This window comes from Alosa alosa, chromosome 7 (assembly GCF_017589495.1).
Source record: "Alosa alosa isolate M-15738 ecotype Scorff River chromosome 7, AALO_Geno_1.1, whole genome shotgun sequence".
Classification (NCBI taxonomy): Eukaryota; Metazoa; Chordata; class Actinopteri; order Clupeiformes; family Clupeidae; genus Alosa; species Alosa alosa.
Window position 1 is genome coordinate 1,044,027 of NC_063195.1, and position 11,612 is coordinate 1,055,638.

Genomic DNA, 11,612 nt, shown 5'->3' on the forward strand with positions numbered 1-11,612 from the left:
TATTGAGTAGTTTTTCTGTGTATTTTGTATTTTTTAAGTAGTTTATAAAATCGGTATTTTAAATTTTACTTGATTACATTTTGAGTGAAGTATTGTACTTCGCTACATAAAAAATCCCATCCGTTACTTGAGTAAAAAAAAAAAAGTTAAGACTAACGAAAACAGAAAGGGAGAGAAAAGAAATCGCCCTAAACCACTATAGTGATAATGATCAGCATGTAGCCTACAACAGGACATGAATCAAGCTGGCGCCATGCAGTCTTTCTGAAAGTGATGGGAGCTGGAGCTGGATCACGAGATGCATCAGATTACATGTGTAGCCTAACCTATGAAAGTGTATTTTCCGCTATTTCAATGGGTTGTCTCAGTTCGTTTTAGCACTAATGATAGCTGAGATATTCAAGCAAACACCATGGGATTTCGTGTTTTGACGTTTGTGCTCACCTTTCTTTGGAAAGAAGTTTATTAGCAGTTGTTTCCCCTCATTTTGATGTCTCTCTTTTTAGTAACCTGACTTGGCTTTCTTGGAGAAAACATTGCACCAGCAGCACAACAATTAGCGGTCCACTAGCGATGCTCAACTAAATAAACAAAAGATAGACTACCTTATGAATCGTGCAGGCGGACTAAACCATTTAGCTCTTTAGCAAGGGAGAGTGACCTTAGACAGTTTTCACTATGTTTTGTATACAAAATCCAGTCAGTCAAACTTTAAATTTCGCCTGACATTCATTTTGACATTTAATTTGGAAGTTAAAATATTCAGGTAAAATAAATATATGGTGGACATATATATATATATATTTTTCAGTAATTAGCTTAAATTTCCAGTGAGTCTATTCGAAATTTTCACCACACATTATATTAACACACGATTATAAAAAATCCAAACATAAGAGTTATGTGTATTAAAGTGGAATGACACAGGAAAAATTATTGAATGTGCCTACTGAAATTTCTTCAATACTTTGTGGAAAAGCCTTTGTTTGTAAAGACAGCTTCAAGACATTTCCTGTATGACAAAACTTATTAGTCACAGTATCAGGTGTGATTTTGGCCCATTGTTCTAAACAGATTCCAGGGTCCCTCTTGTGAATCCTGATCTTTAGTTACTTCCAGAACTGTTTAATTGAATTTAATTGAATTGGCTTTCTGGAGCTTTACTCGAAAGTGGTCCTTGGCTTTTTGAATTGACTATCCTTCTGACTCCCTGGTCAGAAATATTATGAGGAGATCCTGCATGGCAGTGATGTTTCTTCCACTTGCAGATAATGGCTCCCATGCTGCTTACTGAAGATTCTGAAGTTTTGAAATGCATCTGTAACCAGTTTCATTAATATGTTTTGCAACAATAAGGTTGCAAAGGTCTTGGGAGAGCTTTTTGCTTTTATCCATCATGAAATGTTTCTTGTGTGACACCTTGGTAATGAAAAACCTTTTATAGCCCATCAATATACTCAACCAAGCTTATATTAATTTGCACAGATAGAAAGGATAACTACTCTAACTACTTACAGATTCCAGCTCGTTCCTTCCCTTTCCTTGCCTTAGTGCTTTTTCTTAGCGTGTTCAATACTTTTTCCCTGTGTTATTCCACTTCATTACACATAACTCTACTTATGGAGTTGTTTGGATTTTTTATGTGTGGATTACCCGAGTTATTACTAATGCCTGGTGAAAATGTTGTACCCCCCGTATTCCACTTTTCATGGGCCCTCTCCTCCATTGGGGCCCTATACTTCCCACTCTCCCCCCCAGTTCGACGCCCTTTAATCTGCTGAACCTTCTGCTTGTTTCCAAATATAAAAAAAACAACTCAACATTGACTCAATGCCTCAGCTGCCTGTGAGGGGCTTTTCAGTTGGATTACTGTTCACTGCAAAGCGACGCAAGGATGAGTGCAACTGACTTTGAAAATCAACTACTGCTCAAACTTAAAGGAGAACTCCGGTGATTTTTCACATAGATCTCCATTTTTCAACGTCACCGAGTACTGTCGGTATGAACAAAACTGAAACAATCGGTTTTACCTAGCTCGAGTTGCTGCAGCTACAGCGCTACACACTGGGAGCATGAGCATGGCTGCCTTAGCTGCTGGCTGTAGCAACTCGAGCTAGGACCAAAGTCCTTTTCAGGCAAGTACCTCCACTCGGCGGCCATATTGCAACACTTTTTTGGGCACTTATCGTGCATCTATTTCGGCAGAAATGCGTGTGCGTAAGGCTTCACGACACCAATCTTGCTCCAGCAGCGAGATCACAACAGATGATTGGCACGATGTCTTCACAGCACACCACATGATTGGCTCAATGTATTTTACAACACACCACATGATTGGCTCAATGTATTCACATGTCAACGTTTTGCCGCGGAAGGGTTGTGATATTTGTAGACAACTGACTAACCCCATGCATTACTATGGAGGATTTTTTGAGTGCAGTATCTCCTCATTAGAAAGTCTCTGGTAAAACTGGTTGTTCTGGAACCCCAAAAAAAAGTAACTAAGTAACTTTTACTTAAAGTACATTTTAAATGAACTACTTTTTACTTTTACTTACTTTTACTTACTTGAATACAATATTTTCGTACTTTTTCCACCTCTGCAGTTACATAAGGGAGCGCTATGGAGTTCCTGGGCCACTCCCAGTGCCTTTTTCCATGTGTATTCACGGTACCTCTTGATGTATGTGTCAAATTTCATGTGTTTTCACCCATGGGAAGCACCTCTTTTGGCCTCACAATTCATCATATATTAGTCCTCACAAAATCCCAATTACCTCACTTCCTGTAGGCGTGGCAAATGGCATGTTAATAGAAAAGTTGTGTGTTTTTGGGAGTTACATACACCCAACAAATTTGGTGTGTCTAGCTGAAAGTATATGCCAACCACGGGATCAGTCACATATGGGGGCGCTAGCGAGTCATCAAGCTTTTGTACATAACTGCTTTGCGTTATGCCTGATGTTTGTGCCAAATTTCAAGACTTTTCGCCCATATTAACCACCTCAAAAAAGGAAAACCCTCTGAAACAAAGTTAAAATCGGAATAAAATAATAATAATAATTCTTACAAAAACAATAAGGCCTTGCACCCTTCGGTGCTCGGGCCCTAATAAAAACATGTTAAGTGAGACATAATTCACACAGATGCACAGAGTTGAGCTATTGAGCAACAGCCAATGTAATGTTTAATGCTTTGACCCATATTTACTCATTTGTGAGTCGCCATTGTGTTTGTCCAGGTTTTAAGATGCTCAAGTGAATAGATGGATGTTATTTCTTGTAGTTTGATAGCTGTCCACCAGGGTGCAGTAGAGAGAGTGGTAAGAATCAAGAAGAAGGATATATGCGCTAGACCACCGAATGTGGATATGAAAACAGGACTGTATGGCCCATGATGATCACCTGGGCGTCATAGAGAGTGCCCAGCGTCATAGAGAGTGCGGGCGTCATAGAGAGTGCCCAGGTCCAGGGGTCTGCTAAGGGCACTGATTTCCAGGTGGCAGCTTTTTCCTTTACAGCAATCTTTTGGACCTGGAACAACAACACAAACAAGATCATTCAATTGTCATGACATCGATCTTGTGGACCTGGAACAACAATTATTAGTTATACTATACATTATATACTATTATTGTTTATACTATACATTATACACTATTATTGCTTATTCTTACTGATACTATACATTATACACTATTATTGCTTATTATTACTGATACTATACATTATACACTATTATTGCTTATTATTACTGATACTATACATTATACACTATTATTGCTTATTATTACTGATACTATACATTATACACTATTATTACTACTATTACTATACTATACATTATACACTATTATTGCTTATTATTACTGATACTATACATTATACACTATTATTGCGTATTATTACTGATACTATACATTATACACTACTATTACTGATACTATACATACTATTACTATGTTTATTATACATTACTATTATTACTACTATTACTATACTATACATTATATACTAGTATTACTTACACTATACATTATTTACTATTAATACTTATTATTACTATACTATACATTATATGCATAGTATATAACATTATAGCAAGAGAGAAGTACTGAGAACGGAAAGGATCGTATTGGGATACTCTGGTGGATTATTCTATGCCCTGGGAGCACTTTTGGACCCCGACATCCGTTTCCGAGAATTCTGCAAGACAAAGGGAGAAGGAGCTTTCTATGACGAACAGCGCTGGATGCCGGGATTGATACAAACTTTTTCTGTTGTGACCGGTTTCCCTAAGCCTGTGTGTAGCCTCCAAAAACCCTTTCTCCTGCCCTCAATACCTACCGCTGCCCCAATCCCATTTAAATTCCTCGTTACAACAAACTATAGCCTACTTTTCCGTGGCGGCGCCCACACAACAAAACATCTCACTTCTCTCACCCCTGACTCCTTCAGTTGATATTTGACTTCATACATTTTCTTTCTTTCGTTTTCTTTCTTTTGATTAGAGATCGTGTGCTCTAGGAGCACGACTCACTTTGTGTTGTCGGCCTATGTGACCGACGTTGTCGGAAAACTGGTAGCCTGCATTTAGTTAATATTCCTGAGTTCAATAGAGGGTTGTTGAAACTGACTACTATTTATATGTATGCTATTGTACGAAAGTGGGTTAACGAACAACTGCGCATTGAACATTTTCAGTTTGGTTTGAATGGAGATTCCTTTGTTTTTTTATTATTTGGGGCGGTCTTAAATTCCTTTGTTCATATCCAGTTTTCATTTAAAAGGGCAGAGTGAAACGAGTCTCCTTCCCACATACAAGCTAGGCCTGGAATGAGGCGTTACAGTATAATAATGCATAGTATACAACATTATATTATTAATTATACTATTTGTGAAATTTGAACATTTATAGTAAAACAAGAAGCATCTGCTTGTAAATGTATACCTGACATGTTGAATCCTTTCGTGTAGTTCTGTGTGTGTGTGTGTGTGTGTGTGTGTGGGTGTGTGAGTGTAGAGCAGTCGTTCTCTTGCTAGTTGTTCAGACAGCTGGGATCACTGTAACAGATGTATTGTGTGATAGAGTCATGTTAGCACAGTGGTTCTCAAAATGGGGGTCCAAGACCTATGCACAGGGGTCTACAGAATGAGATTAAGTGCTATAAAATATATAATAACAAAATACCTTCCTGCTGTATTTTTATTCTGTTAATTAAAATAAAATATGCTGTATGAACATTTGATCAAAAATATCCAAATCGATTGGGAATAACATTCGAGCTACAATGCAGGTAGGTGGTAATTAATAATAATATGTTTAATAATAAGTTCATTTTATATAGCGCCTTTCTCAAACCCAAGGTCGCTTTACATAGTAGGAAGGCAGGGAAACACAATAACAAACAAACAAACAAACAAAACAATACAACAAAGACAAGTTATCTGTATGGAACTATGTGTTGGGTGTGGAGGAGAAGTGATCATTAAACAGAAAGGTCTTGAGATGTGCTTTGAAGAAAGGAAGAGAAGGACAGGCACGAAGGGGTTGGGGAAGGGAGTTCCAGAGTTTGGGGGCCAAGGCACTGAAGGACCTGCCACCCAGGGGTGGAGAGTCTGGAGAGGGGGAATAGCCAAGAGGTTTTGGTCAGAGGATCTGAGTGAGCGGGGAAGGAGTGTAAGGGGGTCAGGAGGTCGCCCAGATGTAGGGGGGAGCAAGGTTGTGGAGGGCTTTGAAGGTGAGTAGTAGTACTTTGTATTTGATCCGGGACGGAACTGGTAGCCAGTGGAGTTGATGGAGAATGGGGGTGATGTGTGCTGATCGTCTGGTATGGGTGAGGAGCCTGGCTGCAGAGTTTTGAATATATTGTAGTCTTTGAAGGGTTTTAGTGGGGAGACCAAGGAAAAGTGAGTTGCAGTAATCTAAACTGGACATAATGAGTGAACCAAAGTCTGCATCACTAGCAGAGAGGAAGGGTCGGAGGCGTGCAATGTTACGGAGGTGAAAAAAAGCAATCTTAGTGAGTGATTTGATATGAGGATCAAAGCTAAGGGTGGAGTCAAGCTGAATGCCAAGGTTTTTAACAACAGGGGTGGAGTGGACAGATGAGTCATCAATGTTGAGAGTGAGATGGGGAGATTTGGTGAGGATGCTTTTAGGGCCACTCAGCAGAATTTAGGTTTTGTCTGTGTTGAGCTTGAGAAAATTGTTTTGCATCCATAATTTGAAGTCAGAGAGGCATTCAGTGAGGGAGCGTGGTGGAGGGTCAGAGGGAGAGGGAGTGGTAAGATAGAGTTGGATGTAATCTGCATAGCAGTGGAAGTTGAGACCGTGGCTGCGAATAATCTGGCCAAGAGGGAGGATGTAGATGAGAAAGAGGAGGGGCCCAAGTACAGAACCCTGGGGGACACCACGAGTGACAGGGGACTTGGGGGACTGATGTGGACCAAGTGTTACAAACTGCTTTCTGTTGGTGAGTGTGAAAAAATGGGCCTTGCAACCCACGTCCACACAGGATGGTGGCGACAAGGACACACTGAGGTTGGGTGGTGATGGGGTGAAGACACAGCAAACGTGGATTGTAGTGAAAAGTGCAGATTTATTTACAGTGCTATAAAAAACATGTTCCGGCACAATGCCAACAAAAAATACTTTTCCAAAAAATCAACCAACCGGTTTCTTAATTCAAGCACAATTCGCAAATTCACTAATACTCTGTATCCAACCTCTCAGCAAGCTGATACTCTCCAGACTCCCACACTGAGAGCAAAAATCCCTCGCTTTAAATAAAGCCATCCATCACCTCTAATTGGTAGATACCAATATACCAGGGTCATTTCCTCTATACAAGGATAATCATCCCTTATGCATAGATCACCATTATACATGGAGCATAATTCTACATAGTTTCCATATTATACAATAATAACATTTCAATGCATGTATAATTAAATAATAATTACACTACAATGTAGAATGTCTCTTTATATTGCAACCATCATTTCCCCCACTCAAAACAACACTTTCCCCTGTCCCACACAGGAATAAAATAGCCATTGCCCTGGGCTCGTTGTTGGGGAAACAAAGTGATGCAGGACCAGGAAGTGAAAGTAAGAGCTATCAGTGTATTGTTAATGTTTGTGTGCTCAATGTATGGACTAACGGAATGCAATGGGTTATGGAGCAGAATCGACAAATTACCACGTCGTTCGCTATGATGTTTGCAGAGGTTGGGTGAGTAACAGAAAGATGTGTAAATAACGATCGCAAGATGAATGAATTGCGTGGCGGTTGCCGGACACAGCGATGTAATTACAAACATTTGAAACTAAGTGCGCGCGTGTAAGCGTGTTTGATCGTGTAGGAAGTCAGTTTAAATGTCGCGGGGAATGTCAGGCGAGTTGGGGAAAAGGAGGGGCTACCTTTTTACAGTGAGATATGACTGAAACCAATTGAGGGCTGTGCCAGAAACACCAATAGCAGACAGACGGGAGATTAGAACATTGTGGTTGATGGTATCGAAAGCAGCACTAAGGTCAAGGAGAATGAGAATGTTAAGTGAACCAGAGTCAGCAGACAGGAGACACAACACACGACAGTTGGATAACCTACTTCATCATGTCCCCATGCCTACATTTTTGTGAGTAGCATAGAGATTGTTAAAAACAATAAAGTATGGCTCTCCGTTTGGGACATCGAATACTTATATTTTGAATAGACTACCGTCGAAGATGCTGACTTGCAAAAGCCTCGGGATAACACGTTATCTCCACTATCATCATTCATGCCCCTTGATCAAAGTGGGGAATGAAATAAAAGTTTGATAACCACTGGCTTAACAAGTTACATGCAGTCCAGAACACAGAATCTGTTGTAATATTCTGATGATCGGCGATGATATCGGTAAATGTTTGTTTTCCAAAGTAAGAATTTCACTTCACCATGCACCTTCGACAATACCTACCTGGTATCATTACAAACATTATTCTGTGTCCTAAAACTGGCATATTTTATGGCATTGTGTCATGTAAATTCGTTGCAAAATCTAGAGAAATGTGTGAGGTGGTCATGGGGACAATTGAGACACACATTGGATTGTGTTATTACTTGAACATTCCACACTATCCACAGCTGTGGTAGGCCTATCAGGGGCAGGAGGATTACTGTCAGCGCAGGCTTTATATAAAATTCTTCAACAGAAGGCCTCGAATGTTGTCTTGTTTGTGGAGCGCTTTGCTTCGCTTCTGTAATTTCGGCTTCATTGAAAATGAGGGCTTCCCTCAATGACCCTCCGAGAATAAATAAAGGTTGAATGAATGAATGAATGCAGGCTTGCCCAAAATAAAGGCATGTGGTTTGCGCAGCCTACAGTAAATAACAGACCCGCCAGAATGTGCGTTATGATGCTTTTACGAAAGCAAGATGTGTTTTGGTACCCTCGACACTGCATGTTCTTAAATAACAATGATCATCAGTAATATTCACCATTAATTTGGGTAAATGGGCAAGCGTGACCACCTTGATTGGCTGATTGGCTGATGATTGTAACGCGGGCATGATTCCAAACACCTCCCCTTACGATGATGAGTGACAGGTCTCAGAATGCGCGGCGCTACACAAGGGCGGAAGATGATGAAAAACTGGGGCCGTAGGCTGTTCTCCTTTTAAATGCGTAGGCTACTAAAGATTTTTAGATTGGAGTTTTCTCTTAAAAGTTATTCACAAAGCCTTTCAGACAACTCTAAACTAGGAGTGAGTCTTCGTGGCTATGGATGACGTCATTACTCATGCACAAGCTTGACTGAAGTGACCACCTTGATTGGCTGACTTGATTTAACGCGGGAATTCCAAACACCTCTCTTCGATGATGACTGACAGGTGACAGGTCGGAGAATGCGGCGCTTACACAAGTAGTGCGAAGGACGGAAGATGATTAATAACTGAATAAAAGGCCTAGCCTAAATGAATAAAGAGTAAGGCAAAACAAATAGCTTAGTAGCCTAATGAAACATAGGCCTATGGATTGATGCAGTAGCCTACCTTTGCAACATTATTAAATTAATCTGTCACCATATCCTACGTAGGGCTACGTTTGCAAAGAGGAGAACATTTTAATTTGATTCACAATGAAACGTTACATTTCATTTACATGTTAACAATGAGTAGTTTATTGTTGTTGTTGGTGGCGTTATTGCATCCCTTTATGAATGCAAAATTGTTCCTCGCGATTGAAGCTCCTGTTAGCATAGGCTATTTCAAAACATCATGAAAGTAAAAAATGCCACAAAAAAAGCTGTTTATGAATAGGTCTTAGTGAGTTAGGAGTCCTCTCAACTTAAGCTGTCCCAGACTTAGGTGCTACTTTTAGGTCTAAACTGCTTTCGTGGAATTACTTTTTTGTGAAAAATTAGGAGTCCTAAAGTTAGGAGTGACACGCCCATTATTTTAGGAGTTGCTCCTAAATTCGCCAGTTAGGAGCTACTTTTAGCCTTAAAATTCTTTGTGAATATGGCCCTGAAAAAAAAGGCCTAACCTAAATGAATCAAGGCAAAACAAATAGCCTAGTAGCCCAATGAAACATATCAATGGATTGATATAGTATCTTTTAACATTATTAAATTATTCTGTAACTATGCCTACGTTTGCAAAGACAACATTTTAATTTGATTCACAATAATGTTACATTTAATTTACATGTTGACAATGATTAGCCTAGTTTTAGTTGTTGTTGGCGTTATTGCATGTTAGTTATGCCTACAATGCAAAATTGCTTCCTCGCGATTGGAAGCTCCTGTAGCTGCATAGGATTTCAAAACCGCAGGTTTGTGAATAGGTCTGTGAGGTAAGGAGTCCTCTTGACTTCTTTTAAGCTGTCAGAGGAGGGAAGGTGTGATTTTTTTTTGGGGGAAGGGCCGGATTAACTGGGCACAATTGTCTGATGGCCCCCTCCCCCCCAGCCAACGTGAATCGGTGGTTAGTTAATAGGCCTATCGCGGAAGATTTTTCCTGCCATCTAAGGCACGAAGCATCTGTGAGGCCAAGCCTCACCAAGTAGCTTGTTTGTTTACAACTAACATTCCATTTAATTAAACTGCTTTATAGGCTATGCCGAAATAGTTTTCAACATTTTGAATATTAGTGTCGGGTGAATTGAAATGTTCTCAAAGTAGCCTTATGGCTGAAAGTTGCTTGGGACACCCCGTCAAGCAATATAACCATACAAACGCTTCCTGCACTCATTGTTTCAAAAGGAGTAATTTTGGCTTTGTCAGAACTGAAGAGCTGTGGACGACACGGCATGCCCAATGAAAATAAATTAGCATAACGCAACACAACACAGACCCCTTCTCTCGTGTCAGTCACTGACATGAACGAAACACAGAACCCGCTTCTCTCACGGCAGTCACTGACAGTAACCTAGAATAAATGCATGGGGAAAAACACTTCCCCATGACAAAGACATCGTAAAACACTGAAAGTTAATATTTTGTCACTAGCAACATTCATCTGTCCTTTGTCAAATGTATTATGTTCCAAGTAGCCTATGCGTAATTCTGCTTCATAAACTTGAACAAATACATTTGCTTATTTCACAGAAAAATATAAATAGCCAGTCTACAGTGCAGAGTTGGTAAGTTATGGTAGGCCAACTTGCAGTGAACATACAAAGAGGGGAAATTAAATCTCTTGCAGCTGAGTAGCCCTCAGGTGCGCGCGCAGACATAAGGCCGAACATGCAAGCCAATGAATCGTGCTCTCACGGCAATCGCGCCCGTTAAACTTAAATAGGTTAACATCACTCTAAGTTAAGCCTTCAAGCAAGGAAAACGATGATTTGAAGACATCTGTTTCGTTGGAAGGGCAAGGGTAGCAACAGGGCAACACAGAGACAGGCCCGATGGCAGGGCTGTTATGAGAGTATTAAAATATGGGATATTCTACGGAAAACATTAAACGGCAAGACAGCGGGGAAAGTTAAAATACGTGATAAACACGGAAAAAGTTGGCATGCATTGTTTTGGTCCCCGTGCACAGGGATTATTTGTCATACTATTAATCACATATGATTATTTGTGAAATTGTGCAAACAGGCGCAACACATTTGAAAAAGGAAGAACTGGTAGCATGCAAGCTCACGGGGAAAGATTGATTTAAGAACGTTATCACAAAGTGTGTGGCTGTGGCCGGGCGAAGACAATTGGCAGGGGAGGGTCATGTCTTTTTTTAACAATTCTGTCAGAGGGTCATTGAACAATTTCTAGCAGGCAAGAGAGGGTCATGCAACTTCCAACTGAAGCACTCAAAATTCCTCGGTGGCCCCTTCAATAAATAACGATCAGTCCCTAGATTGCTGCTGGGCTATATGTCTTGGTTCTGTTAACAACTCATTGTCAAACGTATAGCCTATCTCGCGGTTGCATCCATTACAAACAAACATGCAATGTGAACGTCTGGGATTGGGGAGAGCACTAAATGCTCTACTGAATAAGCACGAAGTCAAACCTTTAAATGAAAAACACTCTTTAATAATCCAAAAAAAATAAACCGCTAATGAAGTAAACTTGTGACCATCAAAAATCGTTTATCGCCAGAATCTTCGTTGATACCAG